Genomic DNA, 16,830 nt, shown 5'->3' on the forward strand with positions numbered 1-16,830 from the left:
TCAACAGATGTTATAGCGTCTCCCATCCACTGTCTTATTTATCTTTGACGTGATGCCATAGTGTCTTTCAACAATGGTCTTACTCATTTTCTGTCATGTTGCCATGGTATCTTTCAACCATGGTCTTATTCTTTTCATGTCACGTTGCCATGGTATCTTTCAACCATGGTCTTACACATCTCATATCAGGTTGCCATGGTATCTTTCAACCATGGTCTTACACATTTCATATCAGGTTGCCATGGTATCTTTCAACCATGGTCTTACACACTGAGTTGCCATGGTATCTTTCAACCATGGTCTTACACATTTCATATCAGGTTGCCATGGTATCTTTCAACCATGGTCTTGCACACAAGTTGCCATGGTATCTTTCAACCATGGTCTTACACATTTCATATCGAGAGCACACTCCCTTGAACCTCATCCTTACAGATGGGATTACCAAGACAAAGCTAAATCCTATAATATAAACTCATAGAGTATTGTCGGGATTACCACCCAGGCTAAATCCTCGCAACGACAATTACTCTAATGAGCTTGGATCCGAATTACAGTCAGGCTAAATTCGACCCTAATTCGGATTACTGTCCGGGCTAAATTGCTTTTACACATATTCTTCGGGAGGGCTATATCAGGATAGGATCACCCGTCCGAGCTAGATCCTTTTTACCGTCAATTCCTTTTCAGAGATCCATCGAATTTTCCTTTCATTCAACCGGGATTTCTTCTCCTTTTATCAAATTTATCAATGTTTCATAAATTTTCATACAATGACCATTCAAATCATATTCACATAAATAACATACAATCTCAAGCATTTAAGAATATAATTCAAGTTACACGAACTTACCTCATTGCTTGTTTGTGTTTATAATTTCATTAATCTGATATCTTTTCTTTTCCACGATCAAGTCTCATATTTGAGTCGTCCGGATCTTTATAAATAAATTTGATCATCATTTTCATTCATTTCATATTCTAATACATTTAATTAATGCTCTAGGCAAAATTACCATTTTGCCCCTAAACTTTTAATTAATGACGATTTCATCCTTAAGGCCAGGAAAATAAAATTCTTGCAATTTAATCCTTATTTCCAGCTATTATTCTCATAAATATTGATAACAATCCATGAATTCTATAAAATATCAGAATTTTTCATAATTTCAATAATTTTCAATTTAATCCCTAAAACATATTTTCCCGATCTTGAACTAAATTAATAATTTCATTCAATTTTGTAATTTAAATAATAAAATAATCCATTTCATGCAATTTGGTCATTTCTGACATGTTTACAAAATTTTCCATAAAGTTTTACTTTTATTCAATTTAGTCCCTGAGCCTAAAATATGCAAATTAGCCATGCTAGATGAATATTCATACATATTTTTCCTCCTCCTCCTCTCCATTCCACATCCTTAATGTAGATAACACGCTTGTAAGTAACATTATCCATAATTTTTATTATTTACTTTTATGAATATTCAAGCTATCTATCTGCATCATAATCACTAAATTATTTATATCTGGATCTATAGAACTCCAAATTAATATCCGATAATTTTACCTGAATCTAGACTCATATATATTCTTACCATAAAAATTTAAGAATTTTTGGTTTAGCCAATAAGTACAGTTTATTCTTTAAAGTTACCCCTGTTCTGCTGTCTGACAGTTCTGACTCCTCTTCACCAAAAATTAATTATCTCCTCATACAGGATTCAAATGATGTTCTTGTTTGTTTCTCTTAAAAATAGACTCATTCAATATTTTATAAATATAAATTTAAGCCCCTGATTATTTTTATTCAATTTTTTATGATTTTTCAAAGTCAGAACAGGGGAACCCGAATTCATTCTGACCTTGTCTCACAAAATTCATTATATCTCAAAATTTACAAATCCATTGCTTACACTATTTATTCTATGAGAAACTATACTCAATAAGCTTTAATTCCATATTTTTTTCATCTTATAATTCGATTTTTAAAATTTATGGTGATTTTTCAAATTTAGTCTACTGCTGCTGTCCAAACTGTTTTTGTGCAAGCTATTAATTACCATATTATAACACCCTTATTTTCTTTTTCTACACCATTTCTCATCACTTTCTCTTATTTTCTCTTCACTAACATATCAAAAACATAGGACCTTATGTAAGAAAACTCTACTATAACATTAGTTCCATGCTTTGTCAATAATAACAAACTTAAAAACATATTGAAATCTTGATATACTTACCTTGCTCTATTGATACTAATCTTTAACTTGATTTTCTCTCTCCTCCAGTTTCTATTTCTTGAATCCAACTTGATATTCTAACTCCCCATGCTCTCCTTAACATTTTTGTCTCTTGGTAGCTATGGAAATTCATTTGATTTTTGGGTGAAAATGGTGAATTTTTGGTAAAAGGACCAAATTGTAAAGAAAGCAAAACTTTCTTTCTTCCTCTCTTTCTCTCATGTTAGTGCATGGGAAAAAATGGATGAGAATTTCTCATCTTTCTTTCTTTATATACTAATAAAATAATAATAAAATATCTTATTAAAGTATTAATAAAATAATATTTATCTAATTAAATAATTATAAAATATTAAAATATCTCTAGCATCATTATTACTTTCTAGATTTCTCTCTCTTCCAATTAACCATTTTGCCCTTCATTATCTTTTAAAATTCCATCATTGAGTCATCATTTAATTTGATAAAATTGTAATTTAGTCCCTCATAGTTCTTCATCTATTCAATTTGGTCCTAATTCATCCATTTTCCTTAGTTTCTAGATCATTCCACTCTTAAATTATTTACACTATTGGTCCTTCAACTTTTTCATATTTACACTTTAACCCCTCAAATTATGAATATTTACTCTTGTGCAACAAAACTTTTCTCACTTTTACAATTTAGTCCTTTCTTGAATTAATATATCATAATATACTTCTCAATATTGACATAACTCAAAATTTCCCTTTTGTCACTTTATTTCCTTATTTTACTATATCAAGGATAATATCTTCTTGTAAAAATTTTGATTTAATACTTAATACTTTAATTTTGATTTAATCATGCACATTTAAAGAAATAAATACATTAATTTATTTTTATATTGGATAAGTATAATTATTTATGTACGCAATATATAAACATAAAATGATGTTATATCAATAATTGTGTTAATAATTTATAAGAATTAGATTAAATTAAAATTTTATGTATAAAATTACACGAAAGCAAAAAATAAATATATATATATATATATATATATTTTAGAATTTATTCTATTTTACAAAAGCTTCCCGTGTAAATAAATCAGGTAACCCTCTTTTTCATTTTTTATGCTATAAGTTGATTTTCATGTCAATAAACTTTTTCATGCCATTTTCATGCCTTTTTTTAATATTATTAATTTTATGTAATTTCATCTATATTTTTCATGCATTTTGTTTCAATCTTTCATGTTATCAGTTTTATATTATCAAAGTTTTAGATCTCATAATAATTATGAAAAAAATTCCCGTTAATATTTTATTTGTTTTATTGAAAATACTTTTGAAAAATAATTTCAAAAAAATTAAATAATAAAAATATTTTACACAATCATCCAAACACTAAAAATATTAAAATTTTAAAATAAAAAATACATTTTTCAAAAATTATTTTTGTAAAAATTTTACACCAAACAAACATACCCTTAATTAAAGTAATTTTAATTTTAGTTAAATTCAATCATAAACCATAAAATTTACATGGTTCAGCAAAACGAGTATAATTTTCTTTTATTTTCCCATCACTTTGATCAAAGGTGAAGCTCTATCTACTTATTGCTCTTCCTTCATTTCTGTCTATTTATTTGTGGAAGGAGATATGAAATTAAATGTAATAAAGAATTGAAAGTAGGATGAAAATTTAGTAGAATGTGATTTTAGGTAATATTATATTTTGTTAACTAGATAATAAATTCTTATATTCTAATAAAATGAATCGCGGTAATATTTTAAGTTATTTTACATTTCAATAATCATATTACTTAAGGTAGTAATACATTCTGTGAACCAATTTTTTTTTTTTCTTTTAAGAGGGTTTAAAGCTAGAGTTTTGTTTAAGGGGTGAAGATAGAAATTATAAGACCCAAGGGTAAATGCTAAAATTTGTGTTAGAAAAGTTAAATTAAATTATTAATTTTAAAGTAAAAAGATTGTAATTTTTTATTTTAACCAAAGTTAAATAAAGGCTTAAATGGACTTTTTTTTTAACACTTTTGAGAGGGATTAAAAGCAATATTATCACTTAAATAAGGGATACCCTATTATCGAGTATGTCATATTATCAAATTTGGTTGTTTTAGTTAAAATGTAAAGATATAATGATTAGTTAATCGAATATAAGATTATTTAAAAGTAAAATTTACTAAAATTATCCTTAAAATGAATAAGAATAAAAACTGTGCTAAGAAAAGTTAACTATTAAAAAAGAAAAATTAAGATAATAAGATACAAAATGTTAAAAGATTTCAACTAACGAATAATCAATGATGGAAAAAAAATTCACTTATAACAATTAATTAAAAATAATATAATATGACTAAAAATGTAATATAATAAAAATAATAATTTTCTCAACTAATAATAACAGCAAATAAATAAAAGACAAAACTCACTTATCATAAAATTGAAGAGTTTGATTTTTAGCCTGTGTTTTTATTTTTCCTTTTGGTTTAATATAAATGGATTCAATCTTAAACAAAAACATAAAATTTTAAGAACTAGATTATCATGTTTATGAAAAAGTAACTCTCAAAAAAATTAAAATAGAACTTGACATACCAACATAAAAAGTGGAGATGTCAAATTTTGAAATTTCCTCTGACGTTATCGGTGGTGAAGATGAGAAGGGTGGCCAAGCAAAAGATCTATCCACCAAAAAGGTTGCTGAAATTCATCAACGAGTCGTCAAATACTGATGCTCCGGGGATGAGCACAAGGAAACAAAGTCTGAGAGAAGTTTCAATCGATTTAGGGCGATGAGAAAAGGGAGAAGTTAACTATCCAAGAACCTTTTCTAATTGAAAAAAGGATTAATCTTTAAGTTACACCTCAACTTATTTATACATCTACAATCTAGTCCTTAATCGCTTAACTAAGTAACGACTTTTAGTTAGAATACTAAACTAATCAAGAATAACCAACGACCCTTCAACACTCCCCTCAAGTTGGAGGGTGGTAAAGATCTTTAACCCCAACTTGGTCACCAAATACTCATGTTGTTGGACTCCAAGTGCCTTTGTCATCACATCGCAAGTCGCTCATCTATTCGTACATGTTGCGTTCGAACTAGCCCTTCTCGTATTTTTCTCTAACAAAATGACAATCTATTTCAATGTGTTTAGTTCGCTCATGAAATACTGGATTCGCCGCAATCTGAAGTGCTGCTTGACTATCAGAAAATAACAAGGCTGGAACAATTTGATCAAAGCATATATCTTTTAGTAGACCATGTAACCATACTATTTCAGCAACTATTGACGCCATACTTCTATACTCAGCTTCAGTAGATGATCGCGAAACTGTGCTTTGCTTCTTTGACTTCCAAGACACAAGTGAACTTCCAAGTTTGATACAAAAACCAGTTATTGATCTTCTAGTCATAGGACATGCTGCCCAATCAGAATCGCGATAAGCAATGAGTTGCACTTTGTTCTCAGCAGCCAAAAAAATCCCTTGCCCTAGACTTTTTTTAATGTACCGGACAATCCGAAGTGCTGCTTCATAATGAGATTTCTTCGGGTTTTGCATAAACTGGCTCAAATGTTGAACTGCATATGAGATATCTGGCCGAGTATTTGTTAAGTACAACAATCGACCCATAAGCCTTTGATATATTGACACATCTTGCATTAACTCGTCATTGCTGCTTCTTAAATCCACAAGATCATCATATTCAACTGTGGTAAACCTCTTGTTCTGCTCAAGTGGTGTGCTGGCTGGCTTGGCTTCTCCGAATCCAGCATCCGAAATTAACTCTAATGCATACTTCCTCTGGCTTAAAACAATGCCTCTGTTTGATCGCGCTATCTCAATACCAAGAAAGAATTTCAGCTCTCCCAAATCTTTCATTTTGAAACTGCTATGAAGTACCCTTTTTAACTCATCAATCATCCCTATATCATTTCCAGTAATTAACAAATCATCTACATAAACAAGCAGCACAACAATCTTATCACCTTGTTTTTTTTTTGTGAACAAAGAATAATCATGCTTGCTCTGAACATAGCCACCATGCAAGAGTGCTTCAGTAAGCTTTAAATTCCACTGTCGTGAAGCTTGCTTCAGACCATAAAGAGACTTGAGTAAACGACACACCTTATGCTCCCCCTGTTTACGAAAACCCTCCGGAAGATCCATATAGACCTCTTCATACAAATCCCCTTGAAAAAACGCATTATACACATCCATTTGAAAAAGCGGCCAATCATTCATAGCAGCAATACTAATAACAGTACGAACAGTAACCTGTTTCGCGACTGGAGAAAAAGTTTCCTGAAAATCCAATCCTGCACGCTGTCGATAACCCTTACCAACAAGTCGGGCTTTAAACCGCTCAACAGAGCCATCAGACTGATATTTCACCTTATAGACCCATTTGCAACCAATGGAAACCTTGCCTTGAGGCAAAGAGACCACCTCCCACGTGCCATTTTCTTCCAAAGCCCGAATCTCCTGTTTCATAGCATCAACCCATCTCGAATCCAGAATAGCCTCTTGGTAAGTATGAGGTTCAGTAACAGCAGAAATATTAGCAGCAAAACAACGAGTATGATATGGCAAATGAGAAGAAGAATAAACCTGAGAAATGGAATATGGACTTGCCTCAAGGGAAGAAGCAGAAGATTGGTTAGAACAAACATAATCCTGCATCCACTGTGGTCGTTTAGGTAAACGTGAAGTGCGACGTAAGGGCTGTGAAATGGAAGAAGAAATAACAGGGGAATCGGGGGAAGAGCCAGAAGGAATAAGGAAAGAATCTGATAATGGAGCAATAGGAGGAGGGAGATGAGAAACAGAATCATCAAGGTCAAGAAACATGGCATTATCAGAAGTGGGAAAGAAAAAAGGTGACTCAACAGGAAATTTAAAAGGAAAAATATCCTCATGAAAAACGACATCCCGATTAACAAAAAAGGTTTTTGTGTGAAGGTTGAATAAAACATAGCCTTTTTTAACTGTCGAGTACCCCATGAACACAGAAGGTATTGCCTTTGGAGAAAATTTATCACTATAATGAGGTGTAGTAGCATAGCAGAGACAACCAAAAACCTTTAGACAAGAAAGATCCGGTAATTTTTTGTAAAAGACCTCAAAAGGACTTTTCCAATTTAAAAGAGGAGTTGGTAATCGATTAATAGTAAAACAGGTTGCTAAAATGCACTCGCCCCAAAATTTGCTAGGCATATTAGATTGAAATTTTAAGGAACGAGCCACCTCAAGTAAATGTCTATGCTTACGCTCAGCCACCCCGTTTTGTTGTGGAGTGTGACTACAAGAACTTTGGTGTATAATTCCCATGGTGTGGAAAAACGCAGTACATGCAGTGTTGAAAAATTCACTGCTATTATCACTCCGTACAATCTTAACAGTAGCAGAAAATTGAGTTTGTATCATAAGAAAAAATTGTTTGAGTTGTACCAGAACATCACTTTTTAAACGCAACAAATACACCCAAGTCAAACGAGTAAAATCATCAACAATAGTCAAGAAATATCTATGTCCACTATGGGTTGAAACTCTATATGGACCCCACAAATCTAAATGAAGAAGTGAAAATGTTGTTTCAGCTCTAGTTTTACTCATAGGAAATGGCAGCCTATTTTGTTTTGCTAAAGGACATACAGGACATTTTTGTATTGAAGTACTATTAGAAAAATTACATGGGTGCAAAGGCATTTTATTCAACCTTGAAATAGAAGCATGACCAAGTCGGGAATGCCAGAGTAAAGACGAATCAGTAGTTGTATAGAACGAATTTTTACCCAAGGTCAATGCAGACTTTGGCGACAGAGCTGAACCTGTAGCTTGAGAAACAGCAATATGAGAAGGATGAAAAATATACAGACCATCTTGTTCTCTACCAATCCCCTTCATCTTTCCACTTGAGAGATCCTGAAAGATACAAAAATGAGGATAAAATGAGACAAAACAATGCAGGTCTTTAGTAAGCTTAGAAATGGAGAGCAAATTATAGCGAAAATCTGGTATATACAACACATCAGCTAGTTTAAGATCAGGAGAAATGGTACAAGAACCAGTGTGTGTGATTGGCGAAGAGGAACTAGTAGGTAACCGAACACAAGACGAATATGATGCACACGAAACAGCAGATTCTAAACAACGAAAGTCAGACAACATATGGTTAGTAGCACCAGTGTCTAATATCCATTCACAAGGCAACACCATACCGCTTAAACGGTCTCGGCCAAACTTGCGGCGAAAGTAACAGAGGACTCTTTATTCAACAAGCTTAATATTTGTTGATATTGAGCTTGTGTAAAACAGAGCTTGTGGTGGGTGAGGCGAGTCTCAGAGCCATTTTGTCCACCGTGTCATTGCAGTTACATTAGTCACCACCGAGTTACTAGAATTAACAGTCTTCTTTTGGTGAACTTAAAATCGGGAGGATATCCGATTAGCGAAAACAATTTTCTCTTTTGTGTCCCTTGACTTTACAATGGTCACAAATACCATTAAACTGTTTCTTCTGAGCAGCATTAGCCGAAAACACCGATGTTGGTTCAGAAGCAACTGGGCCTGAAGCATGAAGTCGCTGAGCTTCCTCTTGCATTAACATGGAATAAGCCTGACTAACAGTAGGCAATGGAAGCATCAACAAGATCGACTACGAACAAAGACTATAAGTTTCATTTAGCCCCATTAAAAATTGGAACAATCGTTCTTTGAACAATATGTTCGAGTTACGCCTTGAATGTTCACAAAGAACCACAAGAGGAAAAAGCCACAAGCGCATCATACTCATCCCACAACAACCGCATTTTAGTAAAATACAAAGATACTGACGTAGTCCCCTGACTATGAGAAGCAATTTCTCGATGAAGAAAGAAAATTCGAGAACCATCTACTTTGTTGAAACGCTCATTAAGATCAGTCCAAACTGAGGCAGCACTAGAAGCAAATACTATTCCTGCTGAAAGTTCCTTGCTAACAGTGTTCAAAATCCAAGATAACACTAAAGCATTACATCTATCCCATTGCGAATGCAAATCGACTGTCACCGACGCTTTAGAACAAGAACCATCAACAAAACCTAACTTATTCTTCGCTAAGAGTGCGATTCGCATTGCACGACTCCAAACAGTAAAGTTCTCGGGTCCAAGAAGTTGATAAGAAACCAATTGTGTACTTGGAGTATCCGATGGATGCAAATATAACGGATGATTGAAATCAACACAAATTGCAGGAGTTCCCATCGCAACGAATCAATAACCAGCTACAAGCACACAAGCGACCTAAAAAAGACAAAAGCAGAATACTTTGTAAACGGTACTCACGACAACCGGAGAAGAAGCGCCATCGGTAGCTCTGATACCATGCTGAAATTCATCAACGATCGTCGTCAAATACTGATGCTCCGGGGATGAGCACAAGGAAACAGTGCAGAGAAGTTTCGTCGATTTAGGGCAGTGAGAAAAGGGAGAAGTTAACTATCTGAAGAACCTTTTTCTAATTGAAAAAAAGGATTAATCTTTAAGTTACACCCTCAACTTATTTATACATCTACAATCTAGTCCTTAACTGCTTAACTAAGTAACGACTTTTAGTTAGAATACTAAACTAATCAGTAACAACCAACAGCCCTTCAACAAAGGTTCATCTTAATGACCAAAGGATGGAGCCGAACTCGGCAAATATGGTAGACCTGGTGTCTATACCGATAATGACCTGAAAAGACAAACTAGAAGAGGATTCTTTTATTTTGGGGAGGGCATTTGAAACACCAGAATTTGCGATGGAATCTAATTTGGAATTCGTTGATGGAGACATTAAGAGATCGAATATTAATGGAAAACCATCAATTGATTTTTTTAGAGGGTTAGTCAATTGCTAGTTAAAGATATGGCTCTGACGGTAGTGATCAAATTACTTGGCCGAAATATTGGTTTTATTTCAGTCCAAAACAGGATTTCTAATCTCTGGAGACCCTCAATGCCTTTAAATTTAATGGACATTGAGAGTGGCTATTGTTTGGTTAAATTTCAGGGAAAAGAGGACTATGATAAAGTATTATCTCAAGGGCCTTGGATTGTATTTAGACAGTACCTTACAGTTCAGCAGTGGTTAATGGATTCTGATCCTGCAAAACCTTACCCAAGTATGTTTAAGACCTGGATTTGCCTTCCTAGTTTGCCAGGCCATTTGTACAATAAGAAAATCCTTTGGGAGATTATGGAATTGGTAGGAAAGGTTGTGAGGTTGGATTTCAATATTGATAATAGGGCTAGAGGTAGATTTGCTTGCATGGTTGTTTTCATTAACCTGTACAAGCCCTTGGTCTCCCAAACTCTAATCAATAGAGTCCTCCAATTGATTGAGTATGAATTGTTTTCGTTTGACTGCTTTGCTTGTGGTAGATACAACCATGGGAAAGAACTATGCCTAAACATAAAAAATGTTGCAGTGGTCGAGGAAGGTTAGCCTGTTGTAATCGAAAGAGGGGAGCCCAATGTGGCAATAGAATCGACTGACAAAGAGGTTGAATCAATGAACTATGGCCCATGGATGTTGGTAGAAAGAAAATCAAGGCAAAAATCGAGGGATGATAATGGATTTGGTACCGAAATTCAAGAGGTTGGATCTTCTAGATCCAGTTTCAATATCTTGGTTGATGGAAATAAGGGAAGGAATGATACTGTGGGGATTGGGGAAATTAGTAAGGGGTAGTTGGAGGGAGTTTTAAATGGAAATAGAAGTGAAACTATTAATTTGAGTACAAATTCAGGGTTGGGTAAAAGGTAGCATGTAATAGCCCGTTTTTAGTGAAATGGGAACAGTGATTTCGGGACCACAAATCTGAGCCTGTAAGGAAAATTATTTTAATATTATTGCATGGTCTGCATTATGATAGGAATGTATTATAAAAATTTTGTTAAAAAAATTTTACCGATTACATGTTTAATTTGATAAAGGACCAAATTGCATAAAGAACAAAAGATGGATTCTAATAGCTAAAGGAATTAAATAACTATGAAATTCAAAATTAGAGGTCTTTATATGGCAAATATACCATTTAGAGGAGTTAGTAGATAGGTATGCTTAATCATCCATGAAAAATTAAATAAAGAAAAGGATGAAATTGGAAAGTTAATAAAATAAAAATGATAAATAAATATCTAATATTATCATTTATCATCATATTTCCAAATTAAAAACATAGAAACCCCTAGCTATAGTGTTGATTTTTTGATCAAGCTTAATTGGCTTAATTAGGTAAGTATCTTGGTCCCATTTTTAGTAATTTTTATATTTTCGAGATCGTAATAGCTTAATCTAGCTATCTCGGGGATTAATTTGTAAATTTATCAAAGTATTAAAGTTTTTTCATGGATGAATATGCATGAATTATGAAATTTATGGTAGAAAATGAAAGGTTGTTGATAGATAAACAACTTTTGTAAAGTGAATTTTGATGAAACTATGATTTAGGGACTAAATTGTAAAGATGTAAAATTTATGGAAAAATTCTAAATTTTATGAATTAGATGACTAACATTCTTGATGAGGATATGTGTTTAGGCAATTGGCCAAATTGGTTTAGGCAATTGGCCAAATTGGTTTGAGCATGTTTAGTTAGCTTACCTTAATGTGAAATAAATAGTAAGTTAATTTTCTGTTATACGGACTTGTTATGCGTTATATGTTTACTTTGTTTTATTTTTTTCCTGTTTTATAGTACTCAAAAGCTCATAAAGGTTGGAGGTTGGTCGGAGCATCATCACACTATCCCTCGACTTATTTCAGTATAAATAGTAAATTACTTTTGGTTATAATGACATGTATATGTTAACTAGCCAATGTTAATATGAAAATGGTTTTGGTTGTAAATACCCATTGGAATGGCTTTTGATGATTATATTTTGATATGTATGTAAAAGGTCTTATCATGTTTAATGTATGCTAGTATAGTTTAATGATGGATAATTTATTAACATGTTTATGGTTGGATTTGAATGTCTTGTATTGACATGAGAACATATTAAGTGTTTATGTAGGTGGAAGGGAAAATTTGGGTGAGAAATATAGCTTGGAAATGACCTTATTTTGTCTACATAGGTAGAGACATGGGCGTGTGTCTCAGCCGTGTATAACACATGGCCTAGCACATGGGTGTGTGGTTTAGCTGTGTGTCCCCTGCATCTTTAAAATTTCAAAACAGAATGCTCAGAATTGATCACACGGCCTGGCACATGGGCGTGTGGCTTGGCTGTGTGACCCCTGCACCTATACACGGACGTGTGACTTGGCCATGTGACCCAAGTTAGAGAGTTGCACGGGTTGGGACACGGTCATGTGCCTATTTCGAATGCCCACACGGCCTGACTACACGGCTGTGTGTCCCTTGCACCTTAAAAAATTTTTAAAATTTTGCAAAAAATTCTTTGAGTACCCAGTTTAGTCCCGACTTGTTTCCAGTGCATATTTTGGGCCTCAAGGGCTCTTATAAGGAACATTACGATTGATTATGATTAGTTTCTAATATGAATTAGAAATGGTATGAAATGTCTGTGTTTGATCTGTAAATTTTGGTAATGCTCCATAACCCTGTTTCGGCGATGAATATGGGTTAGGGGTGTTACACAATAGCTGTTTCCAACAAAGTAAATCAAGGCGAAAATCGAGGGATGATAGGGGATTTGGTGTCAAAATTCAGGGGGTTGGATCTTCTGGACCCCGTTTCAATATCTTGGCTGATAGAAATAAGGAAATGAATGATATCGTATGGGGATTGAGGAAATTAGTAAGAGGCATTCGAAGGGAGTTTTAAATGGTAATAGAAGTGAAGCTATTAATTTGAGTAAAAATTCAGGGTTGGATAAAGGGCCAATAGTTGTTTCCAACAAAGGCCAAACTAATAGAAAAGGTGGGCCTAGTGAATTTTCTTCCAATGGGCAAAATAAATTGGTGGATAGGGCTGGTCTACTTTCAAAATCCCAAGAGAAACGACCTATACAGCCTAATGGATCTGTCCTTTCGTCCCTTCTAGGCCCAACTTCTTTTCTTGAAGACAATTCTTTTAATGTGGATCCGCATGAGATTGATTTTTTGGGCAAGTATGTTTCTGATTATGAGATCAAGAAAACTATTTTTGATATGGCACTTCTAAAGGTCCAAGTAGGGATGGTTTTCATACCTTTTTCTTTCAAAATCAGTGGAATGTAGTGGGAAGAGTTGTATACGATTGGGTCAGGAAGGTTTTTTAGGGTGGTTTCATTGATCCTGTCCTTAACAACACTCTTATAACCCTTATTCTTAAAACTACTAATCTAAATAGTTTCCAACAGTTTTGTCCTATCAATCTGTGTACTATGTTGTATAAGTTGGTGATGAAGTCATTGTAAATAGGTTCAGGTTGGTATTTCTTAAAATTATTGTGGAAGAATAGACATGTTTTATAGTTAGGATGAACGTTATTAATAACATTCTGATATCACAAGAAATCATCCACTTTATGAAAGGTAGGAAGAATAAATAAATGATGATTTAAATAATCCTTGAAAAAGCTTGTGATAGGGTAAGATGAGAACTTATTGATGCATCGGTAAGGGTTGCTAGGGTTGCTGGTATTCTGGATTTCTTGAAAAAAGTCATTTTTATCATTTCTAATTCTACCATGCAGATATCGTGGAATGGAACTCCTACATGGAAATTTAAGCCCACTAGTGGAACTCACTAAGGATGTCCTTTGTTTCGATATTTATTTGTGCTGTGTATGGAGTGGCTTAGGTATGATATTAAGTCAACAATTTTGAATGAACAATGGAGGCCAATTAGACTATCCAGAGCAGGTCTAAATCTGTCTCATTTGTTCTTTGTAAATGATCTTATTTTTGTCAGCAAAGCAAATATGGATCATGCTAAGCTTATCTAGAAGGTTTTGAGACGTTTCTGTGTTTACTCTGTCTCAAGATCAACGCGCAAAAGACTAATATTTGTTTCTATCATTATATTGACAAGGCACTTGGACATTAAATTAGTATATTGTTGGGCTTGAAAAAGGTAAATGATTGGTTCTTACTTAGAGTTCCATTATTCTACGAAAGAGTCACTGAAAGTACCTTTTATATTTGTGGTAGACAAGGTTTGTAGTAAGCTTCTCAGTTAGGATGCAAGATAATTTTCTCTTACTAGGAGAGCCGCTCTAGCTTACTTGGTACTTCTATCAAATCATAATTATTTTATGCAGTCAATGATGATACCGAAAGGGATCTGTGAGGAGATTGAAAGTTTAGCCAAGCAGTTCAGAATACTTTATTTCTGATGAAATTGGGGTTAATCTTGTTTCTAATGTCAATATTCTATGGGTGAGGGTATATCGGTCAAAGTATAGATTAAAGGATTGTTTTTCGAATAGTATATTGAGAAGTAATAGCTCTCATCTTTGGAGAGGTTTGTCAAAGATATAGCCTTTATTTAGGGAAAATATTGTGTGGTTAATAGGGGATGGAAGGATCGTACGATGTGGCATGATCCTTGGGTGCCACTGATTGGCCCTATAATAAAACAGGTTCCCTCGCATGGAAACTTGGAAATGGATTGTTTTCTCAAAGAAATGGTTACAACTAAAGGTAATAGGAATTTAGATTTTTTTTCGTGTATAGGTCTCGAAAGGTATCATAAAAAATATTGTGAGTATTCCTCCTTCGCATTCCGATGCAGGTCCAGATAGAATTACTTGGGTACCTAATTCTTCAGGGGCTTTCTTAGTTAAAAGTGCCTATAAATCGATTAAAGAAAACTAATGGAATCCGACGGAGTCATTTTGGAGAACTTCTTGGAAATTTAAGGGCCCTCAAAGCGTCCGTTTCTTTCTTTTGCTTATTTCCAAACAACACCTATTAACTAATTTGGAACAAATAAGGCGAGAAATTGGCCAAGAAGTAGGGTGTTTTTTTTTGTGAACATGTGACAAAGAATATTCTTCATGTACTTAGAGACTGTTCTGCGACAAAAGAGGTGTGAGGATAGATGATGCCCTCGAATTATAGTGGTAGGTTATTCTCCTTTAATCTTTCGGAATGGTTGATATCCAATCTAGAGTCTTGTGAGACGTTAGATTCTATGGAAGTTAATTGGGCAAGTTTATTTGGTATCATCATATGGTGCATTTGGAAGAATAGGAACTTATTCGTCTTTCAATGCCTTATTTGGAAAGCATCTAAGATTGTTAAAGTATTTATTTTTTGGGTGAAACAGTTTTGGTCCACACATAAGAAAGACTTGTATCTAAGTAATATCTCCATTCAAAGGCTCCATTTATCTGAAAATTGGGTCCACTTGCACACTGATGGTGCAGTTAGTTTGAATAAAAGGGATGCTTCCATAGGGGAAGTGGTGTGGAATCATTTGGGGGAATGGATTTTGGGTTTCAATCACCCATTGGGGGGATGTTCAGTCGTTGATATCGAGTTATGAGGCATTTTGGATGGCTTAACTCTTTTAAAAGAAAAGGGGCTAGACAAAATTTTGATCCATACTGATAATCTTGAGGTAGTCCAAGCAATAAAAAAGGAAACGTCTTCAAATCCAATCTCTGCACTGGTAATACGAATTCAGAAGCTGTTACAAAATGTATTTCATTGAATGATAAACCATGCCCCTAAGGAAGTTAATCAAGTTGCTGATAAGATTGCCAAAATGGCTTCAACCAATGTGAAAGGAGTATATGTGTTGACAACAATTTCGGAGGAAGTTCTTGAAGTCCTTAAAAACACCAAGGCTACTGATTTCTTTGATATTGTAAGCATAGTTTAAAGACTTATGGTCTTTTTTTTTTTTTTACAAAAAGAAAAAGGAAAAGGAAAACATAGATGGATTCAAGTAGAATGAGATTAAAATTGTCATAAATTTCATATTATCAAAGTTATGTAACATTACTTATGTAATATTGAGAGTATCCCTTTGTTATCAAATTTTGGTATTATTGATAATATATTACTAGCTCAAAAAATCTGTTTCATCCAATATAATTTTAAATTTTAAAATTTGTTTGGAGTAATAGTTAAAATTTTTATTTGATGCTTTTAAATTGTATTATCTATTTTTCCTCCTCCAATAATGTAATGATTAAAATAACTTTTATGAGGTGAATGATAAAACTTTTATCTTAATGAGTACTAGAATTTTTTTCACGTGTATATGTGTGGAAACCATATATTTAGAACACAAGTGTGTGTTTAGAAATAATATATAATTAATAATGAAAATTAAAGTTTGAAACTAATAATAATAGCATATATGCAATATGTACTAAATTTAAAAAATAGTTTAAATTGAAAGTAAAAAGAAAATTTAAATTGGTAAATACATAATATTAAGAATATTAAATGCACTCTAATTGTTTATAATGTTATTGTGATTTTTCTTGAGTTGACTTGTGATATCAACTCAATAAACGACGTTATCAATACATTCAAACAATGTGGATGAAACAATTTTTGCAATAACATTGAAATGTATAAAAAAATTACAGTAAAACTTGGTTGAAGTGATAAAGAAAATATTTTAAACTTGTTCGTGGCATGGATTCAAATATCATTATA

This window comes from Gossypium arboreum, chromosome 10, assembly GCF_025698485.1.
Source record: "Gossypium arboreum isolate Shixiya-1 chromosome 10, ASM2569848v2, whole genome shotgun sequence".
In the NCBI taxonomy this organism is placed as follows: domain Eukaryota; kingdom Viridiplantae; phylum Streptophyta; class Magnoliopsida; order Malvales; family Malvaceae; genus Gossypium; species Gossypium arboreum.